We start from the raw sequence: 13955 nt of genomic DNA, 5'->3' as shown, positions 1-13955 counted from the left end.
ACACATAGCGAGGGAGGGACACGCGCACACACAGCGAGGGAGGGACACGCGCACACATAGTGAGGGAGGGACACACGCACACACAGCGAGGGAGGAACACACACACACAAAACGAGTGAGGAACACACACACACACACACACACACACACACACAGCGAGGGAGGAACACATGCACACATACACACAGCGAGGGAGGAACACACACACACACAGCGAGGGAGGGACACACACACACACAGCGAGGGAGGGACACGCGAACACACAGCGAGGGAGTGACAGGAGCACACACAGCGAGGGAGGGACACGCGCACACACAGCGAGGGAGGGACACGCGCACTCACAGCGAGGGAGGGACACGCACACACACATACACACACACAGCGAGGGAGGGACACGCGCACACACAGCGAGGGAGGGACACGCGCACACACAGAGAGGGAGGGACACACACACACAGCGAGGGAGGGACACGCACACACACACACAGCGAGGGAGGGACACACACACACAGCGAGGGAGGGACACACACACACAGCGAGGGAGGGACACATTCACACACAGCGAGGGAGGGAGGGAGGCACACACAGAGAGCGAGGGAGAGACATATTCACACACAACGAGAGAGGGAGGGAGACACACAGAGCGAAGGATGGATATGCGCATACACAGCGAGGGAGGGACACATTCACACACAGCGAGGGAGGGACACATTCACACACAGCGAGGGAGGGAGGCGCACACACAGAACGAGGGAGGGACACAATCACACACAGCGAGGGAGGGAGGGAGGCACACACACAGAGCGAGGGAGGGACATGCGAACACACCGCGAGGGAGGGACTTGCACACACAGAGAGGGAGGGACAAGCACACACAGCGAGGGAGGGACACGCGCCCACACAGCGAGGGAGGGACACACGCACACACTGCGAGGGAGGGACACACACACACAGCGAAGGAGGGACACATTCACACACAGCGAGGGAGGGACACGCACACACAGCGAGGGATGGACACGCACACACAAAGAGGGAGGGACACGCACACACAGCGAGGGAGGGACACGCACACACAGCGAGGGAGGGATACACACACACACACACACACACACAGCGAGGAAGGGACACCCACACACAGCGAGGGAGGGACACACGCACACAACGGAGGGAGGGACACACACACACACACACACACAGCGAGGGAGGGACACGCGCACACACAGCGAGGGAGGGACATGCGCACACACAGCGAGGGAGGGACATGCACACACACAGCGAGGGAGGGACACGCGCACACACAGCGATGGAGGGACACGCGCACACACAGCAAGGGAGGGACACGCGTACACATAGCGAGGGAGGGACACGCGCACACACAGCGAGGGAGGAACACACACACACAAAACGAGGGAGGAACACACACACAAACACACACACACAGCGAGGGAGGAACACACACACACACACACACAGCGAGGGAGGAACACACACACACAGCGAGGGAGGGACACGCACACACACACACAGCGAGGGAGGGACACGCGCACACACAGAGAGGGAGGGACACACACACACAGCGAGGGAGGGACACGCACACACACACACAGCGAGGGAGGGACACACACACACAGCGAGTGAGGGACACACACACACAGCGAGGGAGGGACACATTCACACACAGCGAGGGAGGGAGGGAGGCACACACAGAGAGCGAGGGAGAGACATATTCACACACAACGAGAGAGGGAGGGAGACACGCACACAACGGAGGGAGGGACACACACACACACACACACAGCGAGGGAGGGACACGCGCACACACAGCGAGGGAGGGACATGCGCTGACACAGCGAGGGAGGGACATGCACACACACAGCGAGGGAGGGACACGCGCACACACAGCGATGGAGGGACACGCGCACACACAGCAAGGGAGGGACACGCGTACACATAGCGAGGGAGGGACACGCGCACACACAGCGAGGGAGGAACACACACACACACAACGAGGGAGGAACACACACACACACACACACACACACACAGCGAGGGAGGAACACACACACACACACACACAGCGAGGGAGGAACACACACACACACAGCGAGGGAGGGACACACACACACACAGCGAGGGAGGGACATGCGCACACACAGCGAGGGAGGGACACGAGCACACACAGCGAGGGAGGGACACGCGCACACACAGCGAGGGAGGGACACGCGCGCACACAGCGAGGGAGGGACACGCGCACACACAGCGAGGGAAGGACACGCACACACACAGACACACAGCGAGGGAGAGACACGCGCACACACAGCGAGGGAGGAACACGCGCACACACAGCGAGGGAGGGACACACGCACACACAGCGAGGGAGGGACACGCGCACACACAGCGAGCGAGGGACACACACACACAGTGAGGGAGGGACACGCACACACACACACAGCGAGGGAGGGACACACACACACACAGCGAGGGAGGGACACACACACACAGCGAGGGAGGGACACATTCACACACAGCGAGGGAGGGAGGGAGGGAGGCACACACACAGAGCGAGGGAGGGACACATTCATTCACAGCGAGGGAGGGTGGGATGCACACAGAGCGAAGGAGGGACATGCGCACACACAGCGAGGGAGGGACACGCGCACACATAGCGAGGGAGGTACACGCGCACACACAGCGAGGGAGGAACACACACACACACAACGAGGGAGGAACACACACACACACACACACACACACACACACACAGCGAGGGAGGAACACACACACACACACACAGCGAGGGAGGAACACACACACACACAGCGAGGGAGGGACACACACACACACAGCGAGGGAGGGACACGCGCACACACAGCGATGGAGGGACACGAGCACACACAGCGAGGGAGGGACACGCGCACACACAGCGAGGGAGGGACACGCGCATACACAGCGAGGGAGGGACACACACACACACAGCGAGGGAGGGACACGCGCACACACAGCGAGGGAGGGACACGAGCACACACAGCGAGGGAGGGACACGCGTACACACAGCGAGGGAGGGACACGCGCACACACAGCGAGGGAGGGACACGCGCATACACAGCGAGGGAGGAACACACACACACACAGCGAGGGAGGGACACACACACACACAGCGAGGGAGGGACACGCGCACACACAGCGAGGGAGGGACACGAGCACACACAGCGAGGGAGGGACACGCATACACACAGCGAGGGAGGGACACGCGCACACACAGCGAGGGAGGGACACGCGCACAGACAGCGAGGGAGGGACACATTCACACACAGCAAGGGAGGGACACACACACACAGTGAGGGAGGGACACGCACACACACACACAGCGAGGGAGGGACACACATACACACAGCGAGTGAGGGACACACACACACAGCGAGGGAGGGACACATTCACACACAGCGAGGGAGGGAGGGAGGCACACACACAGAGCGAGGGAGGGACACATTCACACACAGCGAGGGAGGGAGGGAGGCATACAGAGCGAAGGAGGGACATGCGCACACACAGCGATGGAGGGACACTTCACACACAGCGAGGGAGGGACACATTCACACACAGCGAGGGAGGGAGGCAAACACGCAGAGCGAGGGAGGGACACAATCACACACAGCGAGGGAGGGAGGGAGGCACACACACAGAGCGAGGGAGGGACATGCGCACACACAGCGAGGGAGGGACACGCACACACAGCGAGGGAGGGACACGCACGCACAGCGAGGGAGGGACACGCGCACACACAGCGAGGGAGGGACACACACACACACAGCGAGGGAGGGACACGCGCACACACAGCAAGGGAGGGTCACGAGCACACACAGCGAGGGAGGGACACGCGCACACACAGCGAGGGAGGGACACGCGCGCACACAGCGAGGGAGGGACACGAGCACACACAGCGAGGGAGGGACACGCGTACACACAGCGAGGGAGGGACACGCGCACACACAGCGAGGGAGGGACACGCGCATACACAGCGAGGGAGAGACACACACACACACAGCGAGGGAGGGACACGCGCACACACAGCGAGGGAGGGACACGAGCACACACAGCGAGGGAGGGACACGCGTACACACAGCGAGGGAGGGACACGCGCACACACAGCGAGGGAGGGACACGCGCATACGCAGCGAGGGAGGAACACACACACACACAGCGAGGGAGGGACACACACACACACAGCGAGGGAGGGACACGCGCACACACAGCGAGGGAGGGACACGAGCACACACAGCGAGGGAGGGACACGCATACACACAGCGAGGGAGGGACACGCACACACACAGCGAGGGAGGGACACGCGCACAGACAGCGAGAGAGGGACACATTCACACACAGCAAGGGAGGGACACACACACACAGTGAGGGAGGGACACGCACACACACACACAGCGAGGGAGGGACACACATACACACAGCGAGTGAGGGACACACACACACAGCGAGGGAGGGACACATTCACACACAGCGAGGGAGGGAGGGAGGCACACACACAGAGCGAGGGAGGGACACATTCACACACAGCGAGGGAGGGAGGGAGGCATACAGAGCGAAGTAGGGACATGCACACACACAGCGATGGAGGGACACTTCACACACAGCGAGGGAGGGACACATTCACACACAGCGAGGGAGGGAGGCAAACACGCAGAGCGAGGGAGGGACACAATCACACACAGCGAGGGAGGGAGGGAGGCACACACACAGAGCGAGGGAGGGACATGCGCACACACAGCGAGGGAGGGACACGCACACACAGCGAGGGAGGGACACGCGCACACACAGCGAGGGAGGGACACACACACACACAGCGAGGGAGGGACACGCGCACACACAGCAAGGGAGGGACACGAGCACACACAGCGAGGGAGGGACACGCGCACACACAGCGAGGGAGGGACACGCGCGCACACAGCGAGGGAGGGACACGCGCACACACAGCGAGGGAGGGACACGCACACACACACACACACAGCGAGGGAGGAACACACACACACACACACAGCGAGGGAGGAACACACACACACACAGCGAGGGAGGGACACACACACACACAGCGAGGGAGGGACACGCGCACACACAGCGAGGGTGTTACACGAGCACACACAGCGAGGGAGGGACACGCGCACACACAGCGAGGGAGGGAGGGAGGCACACACACAGAGCGAGGGAGGGACACATTCACACAGTGAGGGAGGGACACATTCACACACAGCGAGGGAGGGAGGGAGGCACACACTCAGAGCGAGGGAGGGACACATTCACACACAGCGAGGGAGGGAGGGAGGCACACAGAGCGAAGGAGGGACATGCGCACACACAGCGAGGGAGGGACACGCGCACACATAGCGAGGGAGGGACACGCGCACACACAGCGAGGGAGGAACACACACACACACAACGAGGGAGGAACACACACACACACACACACACAGCGAGGGTGGAACACACACACACACACACAGCGAGGGAGACACACACACACACGCAGCGAGGGAGGGACACATGCACACACAGCGAGGGAGGGACACGCACACACAGCGAGGGAGGGACAAGCATACACAGCGAGGGAGGGACACGCACACACTGCGAGGGAGGGACACGCACACACAGTGAGGGAGGGACACGCACACACACACACAGCGAGGGCGGGACACACACACACACACAGCGAGGGAGGGACACACACACACAGTGAGGAAGGGACACATTCAGACACAGCGAGGGAGGGTGGGAGGAACACACACAGAGCGTGGGAGGGACACATTCACACAGTGAAAGAGGGACACATTCACACACAGCGAGGGAGGGAGGGAGGCACACACACAGAGCGAGGGAGGGACACATTCACACACAGCGAGGGAGGGAGGGAGGCACACAGAGCGAAGGAGGGACATGCGCACACACAGCGAGGGAGGGACACGCGCACACATAGCGAGGGAGGGACACGCGCTCACACAGCGAGGGAGGAACACACACACACACAACGAGGGAGGAACACACACACACACACACAGCGAGGGAGGAACACACACACACACACACAGCGAGGGAGGAACACACACACACGCAGCGAGGGAGGGACACACACACACACAGCGAGGGAGGGACACGCGCACACACAGCGAGGGAGGGACACGAGCACACACAGCGAGGGAGGGACACGCGGACACAGAGCGAGGGAGGGACTCGCGCACACACAGCGAGGGAGGGACTCGCGCATACACAGCGAGGGAAGGACACGCACACACACACACACACAGCGAGGGAGGGACACGCGCACACACAGCGAGGGAGGGACACGCGCTTACACAGCGAGGGAGGGACACGCGCACACACAGCGAGGGAGAGACACGCGCACACACAGCGAGGGAGGGACACACACACACAGTGAGGGAGGGACACGCACACACACACACAGCGAGGGAGGGACACACACACACAGCGAGGGAGGGACACACACACACAGCGAGGGAGGGACACATTCACACACAGCGAGGGAGGGAGGGAGGCACACAGAGCGAAGGAGGGACATGCGCACACACTGCGAGGGAGGGACACATTCACACACAGCGAGGGAGGGACACATTCACACACAGCGAGGGAGGGAGGCAAGCACGCAGAGCGAGGGAGGGACACAATCACACACAGCGAGGGAGGGAGGGAGGCACACACACAGAGCGAGGGAGGGGCATGCGCACACACAGCGAGGGAGGGACACGCACACACAGCGAGGGAGGGACACGCACACACAGCGAGGGAGGGACACGCGCACACACAGCGAGGGAGGGACACATGCACACACAGCGAGGGAGGGACACGCACACACAGCGAGGGAGGGACAAGCACACACAGCGAGGGAGGGACACGCACACACAGCGAGGGAGGGACACGCACACACAGCGAGGTAGGGACACGCATACACAGCGAGGGAGGGACAAGCACACACAGCGAGGGAGGGACACGCACACACAGCGAGGGAGGAACACACACACAGAGCGAGGGAGGGACACACACACACACACACACACACACACACAGCGCGGGAGGGACACGCACACACACAGCGTGGGAGGGAGGGAGGCGCACACACACAGCGAGGGAGGGACACATTCACACACAGCGAGGGTGGGACAAGCACACACAGCGAGGGAGGGACACGCACACACAGCGAGGGAGGGACATGCACACACAGCGAGGTAGGGACACGCACACACAGCGAGGGAGGGACAAGCACACACAGCGAGGGAGGGACACGCACACACAGCGAGAGAGGAACACACACACAGAGCGAGGGAGGGACACACACACACACACACACACAGCGCGGGAAGGACACGCACACACACAGCGTGGGAGGGAGGGAGGCGCACACACACAGCGAGGGAGGGACACACACACACACACACACACACACAGCGCGGGAGGGACACGCACACACACAGCGTGGGAGGGAGGGAGGCGCACACACACAGCGAGGGAGGGACACATTCACACACAGCGAGAGAGGGAGGGAGGCACACACACAGAGCGAGGGATGGACACGCGCACACACAGCGAGGGAGGGACACGCGCACACACAGCGAGGGAGGGACACGCACTCACACAGCGAGGGAGGGACACGCACACACACACACAGCGAGGGAGGGACACGCGCACACACAGCGAGGGAGGGACACGCGCACACACAGCGAGGGAGGAACACGCGCACACACGGGGAGGGAGGGACACACACACAGCGAGGGAGGGACACGCACACACACACACACAGAGGGAGGGACACACACACACAGCGAGGGAGGGACACACACACACAGCGAGGGAGGGACACATTCACACACAGCGAGGGAGGGAGGCACACACACAGAGCGAGGGAGGGACATGCGCACACACAGTGAGCGAGGGACACATCCACACACAGCGAGGGAGGGACACATTGACACACCGCGAGGGAGGGAGGGAGGCACACACACAGCGAGGGAGGGACACACACACACAGCGAGGGAGGGACACGCACACACACACACAGCGAGGGCGGGACACACACACACACACAGCGAGGGAGGGACACACACACACAGTGAGGGAGGGACACATTCACACACAGCGAGGGAGGGAGGCACACACACAGAGCGTGGGAGGGACACATTCACACAGTGAGGGAGGGACACATTCACACACAGCGAGGGAGGGAGGGAGGCACACACACAGAGCGAGGGAGGGACATATTCACACACAGCGAGGGAGGGACGGAGGCACACAGAGCGAAGGAGGGACATGCGCACACACAGCGAGGGACGGACACGCGCACACATAGCGAGGGAGGGACACGCGCACACATAGCGAGGGAGGAACACACACACACACAACGAGGGAGGAACACACACACACACACACAGCGAGGGAGGAACACACACACACACACACAGCGAGGGAGGAACACACACACACGCAGCGAGGGAGGGACACACACACACAGAGCGAGGGAGGGACACGCGCACACACAGCGAGGGAGGGACACGAGCACACACAGCGAGGGAGGGACACGCGGACACACAGCGAGGGAGGGACTCGCGCACAGAAAGCGAGGGAGGGACTCGCGCATACACAGCGAGGGAAGGACACGCACACACACACACACAGCGAGGGAGGGACACGCGCACACACAGCGAGGGAGGGACATGCGCTTACACAGCGAGGGATGGACACGCGCACACACAGTGAGGGAGAGACACGCGCACACACAGCGAGGGAGGGACACACACACACAGTGAGGGAGGGACACGCACACACACAGCGAGGGAGGGACACTATCACACACAGCGAGGGAGGGAGGGAGGCACTCACACAGAGCGAGGGAGGGACACATTCACACACAGCGAGGGAGGGAGGGAGGCACACAGAGCGAAGGAGGGACATGCGCACACACTGCGAGGGAGGGACACATTCACACACAGCGAGGGAGGGACACATTCACACACAGCGAGGGAGGGAGGCAAGCACGCAGAGCGAGGGAGGGACACAATCACACACAGCGAGTGAGGGAGGGAGGCACACACACAGAGCGAGGGAGGGACATGCGCACACACAGCGAGGGAGGGACACGCACACACAGCGAGGGAGGGACACGCACACACAGCGAGGGAGGGACACACACACACACAGCGAGGGAGGGACACATGCACACACAGCGAGGGAGGGACACGCACACACAGCGAGGGGGGGACAAGCACACACAGCGAGGGAGGGACACGCACACACAGCGAGGGAGGGACACGCACACACAGCGAGGTAAGGACACGCATACACAGCGAGGGAGGGACAAGCACACACAGCGAGGGAGGGACACGCACACACAGCGAGGGAGGAACACACACACAGAGCGAGGGAGGGACACACACACACACACACACACACACACAGCGCGGGAGGGACACGCACACACACAGCGTGGGAGGGAGGGAGGCGCACACACACAGCGAGGGAGGGACACATTCACACACAGCGAGGGTGGGACAAGCACACACAGCGAGGGAGGGACACGCACACACAGCGAGGGAGGGACATGCACACACAGCGAGGTAGGGACACGCACACACAGCGAGGGAGGGACAAGCACACACAGCGAGGGAGGGACACGCACACACAGCGAGGGAGGAACACACACACAGAGCGAGGGAGGGACACACACACACACACACACACACACAGCGCGGGAGGGACACGCACACACACAGCGTGGGAGGGAGGGAGGCGAACACACACAGCGAGGGAGGGACACATTCACACACAGCGAGAGAGGGAGGGAGGCACACACACAGAGCGAGGGATGGACACGCGCACACACAGCGAGGGAGGGTCACGCGCACACACAGCGAGGGAGGGACACGCACACACACAGCGAGGGAGGGACACGCACACGCACACACAGCGAGGGAGGGACACGCGCACACACAGCGAGGGAGGAACACGCGCACACACAGGGAGGGAGGGACACACACACAGCGAGGGAGGGACACGCACACACACACACACAGAGGGAGGGACACACACACACAGCGAGGGAGGGACACACACACACAGCGAGGCAGGGACACATTCACACACAGCGCGGGAGGGAGGCACACACACAGAGCGAGGGAGGACACATTCACACACGGCGAGGGAGGGAGGGAGGCACACACACAGAGCGAGGGAGGAACACATTCAAACACAGCGAGGGTGGGAGGGAGGCACACAGAGCGAAGGAGGGACATGCGCACACACAGCGAGGGAGGGACACGCGCACACATAGCGAGGGAGGGACACGCGCACACACAGCGAGGGAGGAACACACACACACACAACGAGGGAGGAACACACACACACACACACACACGCAGCGAGGGAGGAACACACACACACTGCGAGGGAGGGACACACACACACACAGCGAGGGAGGGACACGCGCACACACAGCGAGGGAGGGACACGAGCACACACAGCGAGGGAGGGACACGCGGACACACAGCGAGGGAGGGACTCGCGCACACACAGCGAGGGAGGGACACGCGCATACACAGCGAGGGAGGGACACGCACACACACACACACAGCGAGGGAGGGACACGCGCACACACAGCGAGGGAGGGACACGCGCACACACAGCGAGGGAGGGACACATTCACACACAGCGAGGGAGGGGCACATTCACACACAGCGAGGGAGGGAGGTACACACACAGTGAGGGAGGGACACGCACACACACACACAGCGAGGGAGGGACACACACACACACAGGGAGGGAGGGACACACACACACAGCGAGGGAGGGACACATTCACACACAGCGAGGGAGGGAGGGAGGCACACACACAGCGAGGGAGGGACACATTCACACACAGCGAGGGAGGGACACGCACACACACACACAGCGAGGGCGGGACACACACACACACACAGCGAGGGAGGGACACACACACACAGTGAGGGAGGGACACATTCACACACAGCGAGGGAGGGAGGCACACACACAGAGCGTGGGAGGGACACATTCACACAGTGAGGGAGGGACACATTCACACACAGCGAGGGAGGGAGGGAGGCACACACACAGAGCGAGGGAGGGACACATTCACACACAGCGAGGGAGGGACGGAGGCACACAGAGCGAAGGAGGGACATGCGCACACACAGCGAGGGACGGACACGCGCACACATAGCGAGGGAGGGACACGCGCACACATAGCGAGGGAGGAACACACACACACACAACGAGGGAGGAACACACACACACACACACAGCGAGGGAGGAACACACACACACACACACAGCGAGGGAGGAACACACACACACGCAGCGAGGGAGGGACACACACACACAGAGCGAGGGAGGGACACGCGCACACACAGCGAGGGAGGGACACGAGCACACACAGCGAGGGAGGGACACGCGGACACACAGCGAGGGAGGGACTCGCGCACACAAAGCGAGGGAGGGACTCGCGCATACACAGCGAGGGAAGGACACGCACACACACACACACAGCGAGGGAGGGACACGCGCACACACAGCGAGGGAGGGACATGCGCTTACACAGCGAGGGATGGACACGCGCACACACAGTGAGGGAGCGACACGCGCACACACAGCGAGGGAGGGACACACACACACAGTGAGGGAGGGACACGCACACACACACACAGCGAGGGAGGGACACACACACACTGCGAGGGAGGGACACACACACACACAGCGAGGGAGGGACACTATCACACACAGCGAGGGAGGGAGGGAGGCACTCACACAGAGCGAGGGAGGGACACATTCACACACAGCGAGGGAGGGAGGGAGGCACACAGAGCGAAGGAGGGACATGCGCACACACTGCGAGGGAGGGACACATTCACACACAGCGAGGGAGGGACACATTCACACACAGCGAGGGAGGGAGGCAAGCACGCAGAGCGAGGGAGGGACACAATCACACACAGCGAGGGAGGGAGGGAGGCACACACACAGAGCGAGGGAGGGACATGCGCACACACAGCGAGGGAGGGACACGCACACACAGCGAGGGAGGGACACGCACACACAGCGAGGGAGGGACACACACACACACAGCGAGGGAGGGACACATGCACACACAGCGAGGGAGGGACACGCACACACAGCGAGGGGGGGACAAGCACACACAGCGAGGGAGGGACACGCACACACAGCGAGGGAGGGACACGCACACACAGCGAGGTAAGGACACGCATACACAGCGAGGGAGGGACAAGCACACACAGCGAGGGAGGGACACGCACACACAGCGAGGGAGGAACACACACACAGAGCGAGGGAGGGACACACACACACACACACACACACACACAGCGCGGGAGGGACACGCACACACACAGCGTGGGAGGGAGGGAGGCGCACACACACAGCGAGGGAGGGACACATTCACACACAGCGAGGGTGGGACAAGCACACACAGCGAGGGAGGGACACGCACACACAGCGAGGGAGGGACATGCACACACAGCGAGGTAGGGACACGCACACACAGCGAGGGAGGGACAAGCACACACAGCGAGGGAGGGACACGCACACACAGCGAGGGAGGAACACACACACAGAGCGAGGGAGGGACACACACACACACACACACACACACAGCGCGGGAGGGACACGCACACACACAGCGTGGGAGGGAGGGAGGCGAACACACACAGCGAGGGAGGGACACATTCACACACAGCGAGAGAGGGAGGGAGGCACACACACAGAGCGAGGGATGGACACGCGCACACACAGCGAGGGAGGGTCACGCGCACACACAGCGAGGGAGGGACACGCACACACACAGCGAGGGAGGGACACGCACACGCACACACAGCGAGGGAGGGACACGCGCACACACAGCGAGGGAGGAACACGCGCACACACAGGGCGGGAGGGACACACACACAGCGAGGGAGGGACACGCACACACACACACACAGAGGGAGGGACACACACACACAGCGAGGGAGGGACACACACACAAAGCGAGGCAGGGACACATTCACACACAGCGCGGGAGGGAGGCACACACACAGAGCGAGGGAGGACACATTCACACACGGCGAGGGAGGGAGGGAGGCACACACACAGAGCGAGGGAGGAACACATTCAAACACAGCGAGGGTGGGAGGGAGGCACACAGAGCGAAGGAGGGACATGCGCACACACAGCGAGGGAGGGACACGCGCACACATAGCGAGGGAGGGACACGCGCACACACAGCGAGGGAGGAACACACACACACACAACGAGGGAGGAACACACACACACACACACACACGCAGCGAGGGAGGAACACACACACACTGCGAGGGAGGGACACACACACACACAGCGAGGGAGGGACACGCGCACACACAGCGAGGGAGGGACACGAGCACACACAGCGAGGGAGGGACACGCGGACACACAGCGAGGGAGGGACTCGCGCACACACAGCGAGGGAGGGACACGCGCATACACAGCGAGGGAGGGACACGCACACACACACACACAGCGAGGGAGGGACACGCGCACACACAGCGAGGGAGGGACACGCGCACACACAGCGAGGGAGGGACACATTCACACACAGCGAGGGAGGGGCACATTCACACACAGCGAGGGAGGGAGGTACACACACAGTGAGGGAGGGACACGCACACACACACACAGCGAGGGAGGGACACACACACACACAGGGAGGGAGGGATACACACACACAGCGAGGGAGGGACACATTCACACACAGCGAGGGAGGGAGGGAGGCACACACACAGAGCGAGGGAGGGACACATTCACACACAGCGAGGGAGGGAGGGAGGCACACAGAGCGAAGGAGGGACATGCGCACAAACAGCGAGGGAGTGACACATTCACACACAGCGAGGGAGGGA

The sequence above is a fragment of the Chiloscyllium plagiosum genome, unplaced genomic scaffold (genome assembly GCF_037043375.1).
Source record: "Chiloscyllium plagiosum isolate Xiang-an unplaced genomic scaffold, Cpla_swu_hap1 HiC_scaffold_46, whole genome shotgun sequence".
Classification (NCBI taxonomy): Eukaryota; Metazoa; Chordata; class Chondrichthyes; order Orectolobiformes; family Hemiscylliidae; genus Chiloscyllium; species Chiloscyllium plagiosum.
Note: the sequence above shows the minus strand (reverse complement) of the source record.